General features: G+C 47.5%; 1 pseudogene; it reads right to left on the bottom strand.

Moving 5' to 3' along the window:
- Window positions 1-235: 235 nt before the first annotated feature.
- Window positions 236-1,024, bottom strand: LOC101573076 (annotated as a pseudogene).
- Between the last annotated feature and the right edge of the window lie 2,010 nt (window positions 1,025-3,034).

Raw genomic sequence — 3,034 nt, 5'->3', positions numbered from 1 at the left:
AGTTTAGCTCACAGAAAACACAAACTATAAAAGGGATAGTCTTTTGAATAAAAACAAAGAATAAGCTGATACTTTTGTTTTGTGAGCACCATAGTAACTAAGACCAAGTTAAACCTAAATTCAAGGGGGCCGGGGAGATGGTTCAGTGGAATAAGCACTTCCTTGGCAAGCACAAGGGTCTAAGTTCAATCCCCGGTTCCGCCAAAAAAATTAAAAATTAAAAAAAAACCCTGAATTCATTGTCTACTCCTGTGACCAAAATAATAAAATAAAAAATTTAATGTCTTACTATGTATTTTCTAGCCATTAATTAAGATGTAATTTTGAAAGATTAAAACTGCCTTATAAAGGGGTTGGATAGCAGCTGTCAAAGCATTATTCAAGCATGATCTCAAGGACGCTTCAGGTTCAGAGTTAGCCTTCTTTATCAAAAATCTTCACAACATCATCAGACACTTCATAACAGATCTGGACGCATCTATTTTCTTGATTTCCCCCATTTTTTCATATAAGTCAATAATTGGCTTCGTTGACTGAAGATAAGTCTGGATCCTCTTCTCCAAGCTCTCTCTGTTGTCATCACTTCTACCACTACTTTTTCCCCTTTCAAGACATCGTTCAATACAGATCTCATTATTCCAGTCAAAAAACGGAACAAAAGATACCTCTGCTTTCCCATCCATGCTCTTGTTCCAGCCTTGAAGGTTGTGTTGATTTCTTGGAAACCCATCAATCAAGAATTTATTCCTCTGGGAATTGGTAGCCATCGTTTGATCCATTTCCCTCTTTAATAAACTGATGGTTATCTTAACTCAACTGGCACAATCTTTCCTTCTTTAATGTATTTCCCAATGAGTTCACCCTACTGTGACTCGGGGTTACTCCTTTCATCACAAAGAAGTTCTCCTGCAGAAAGGTGTGTGTAGCCGTATTTCTCCACGATGCGGGTGCGCTGGGTCCCCTTGCCGGCTCCGGGACCGCCGAGGACGAACACGACCAGTGGCTTCATGGGGCGAGGAAGCAGCGGAGCAGCCGGCAGGTCAGCAGCGGGAAGCTCGGGCCCACGGCGTGCAGCAGCGGCCGGAAGGGGCAATAATACAATTTATTTATTTATTTATTTATTTGGCGGAACCGGGGAATGAAAACAGGTCCTTGTGCTTGCCAGGGAAGCACTTATTCCACTGAGCCATCTCCCTGGTCCCAATAATACATTTTAAATGTAAAGTAGAACACAGCACAAACAAAAGCTGTCCTCAGCATCCTCAGCATCGGTCCTGCTTCCATTGTCGTCTGTGGCCCGGCAAAGGACTTCCGGAGTAGGCTCTCTCAGCATCTCTGTTTTTTATTTTATTTTTTATGTTAATGTATCTAGTACAGGGTCTACAGGGTCTCACGACACAGATGGGACTCGTAGTGATCCTCCTCTTTTCAGCCTCTCAAGCGCTGGGATTACAGGCACGCGCTGCCACGCCCAGTCTCAATCACCCTCTCAGCGCGCCCGGCAGGGCACCCCGGGATCGAACCCCAGTGCCTGCGTCTGCCTAAGCAGGTGCTTTCATCTGCTGAGCTACTTGGTCAGCCCTCTCTGAGCATCTTTGTTCGCTTTCTGGAGTAACTACCTTCCTGGTGACCACCTGACGAAGCTGCCCGCCACCCCCCACAGCCATCCTCCTCTCTGGCCGGAGGGTGAGCAGCGACTCAGGCCTGCTCAGCGGTAACGCTGAGGATGCCGCTGCAGGCAGAAGAGCAGGGTAGGTAGGAGACCGGGAGTGGCTTCCCGCTCCTGCTCTTTCTGGACTTTATATAGAGATAAAGATACTACCTGGCGTGTAGTGTTTTTCACTTTCCCCTGGAGATGCCGGCATGCGCTGTGACAACCTGGATCCTCACTCCTGCTATCAGTTTGCAGCAGTACTTTCTCTGCCCACTCTATCCCAGCCCTCTCTCAGCAACCAAAGCCCAGTTTGATACACTCTGGAAAAATCCAGCCTCATCCGGGCACGCTTGAAAACCTCAGACAGCCATTTGTGCCAGTTGCCTCCAAGGGCTGGCACCTGCGCTTGCCAGGGAAGCGCTTCTTCCACTGAGCTATCTCCCTGGCCCCTGTGAAGTAATAGTGGACTCGCTCCCACTGTTTCACTTTGTTCCTCTCAGACTGATTTAATTCTGAAACTAGATGTCTCCTCCACAGATTTTATGGGGGGAGGAATGTCCCCTACAGCACAACACTTGAGTTGCTAACTCTGAATGTAAACCCAAATCTGAGAAGCTGGTGACGCCCCACAGGCTCTTAACGGAAAGGCCAACCGTGGATCGTTACCATCTTGAGCTGCTGACCTGGACGCAGCAGCTCTCGGGGCTGAGGAAAGGCAGGCTTTGTAAGCCAGGTCTGAAGACTAGAAGCTACAGGAAATTCAGAGCTCCGTGCTGCGGTGAGTTACAGTGCTGCTGTGTGCCTTCTCCAACAGCTAATCTTAGGGGATGGCTGCCTCTTACAGTGCTGCAGTTGATGGGAAGAACTTCAGTCAGACTGGCTGAGGTCCTACAAGACAAAATTTTATTAAAATTTAATTGCATTTATTTTTGTTGATGTATTTGGCACAGGGTCTCGCTATGCAGCTTGGAATCATGGTGATCCTCCTGTTTTCAGCCTCCCCAGCACTGGGATTATAGGCGTGCACCACCATGCCTGGACTTGATCGATAGCTCAGCATGCGGGACTGGGTGTCCAAACTTGGTCCCTGGGCTTGCCAAAGCAGGTGCTTAGTCCACTGAGCTATCTCACTGGCCTAAGTCAAAATGTTGATTCCCTCATGCTAGGCAAGAAAGATTCCAGCTATCCATAATGGACCTTAAAGTTATAATTTATTTAAGTATACACAATATACATACAAGAGAAAGGAGTCAGACTGTGGTGGACAGGGTCATGGGTATACTTGTTCACACAGTGAGGTGGGAATTGGTAATAGCTGAGGGGCCTGGAAGAGGAGAGAGAGAGAGAGAGAGAGAGAGAGAGAGAGAGAGAGAGAGAGAG

This window comes from Octodon degus, unplaced genomic scaffold (genome assembly GCF_000260255.1).
Source record: "Octodon degus isolate 3935 unplaced genomic scaffold, OctDeg1.0 scaffold00064, whole genome shotgun sequence".
Classification (NCBI taxonomy): domain Eukaryota; kingdom Metazoa; phylum Chordata; class Mammalia; order Rodentia; family Octodontidae; genus Octodon; species Octodon degus.
Note: the sequence above shows the minus strand (reverse complement) of the source record. Positions and strands in the feature narration are given on the sequence as shown.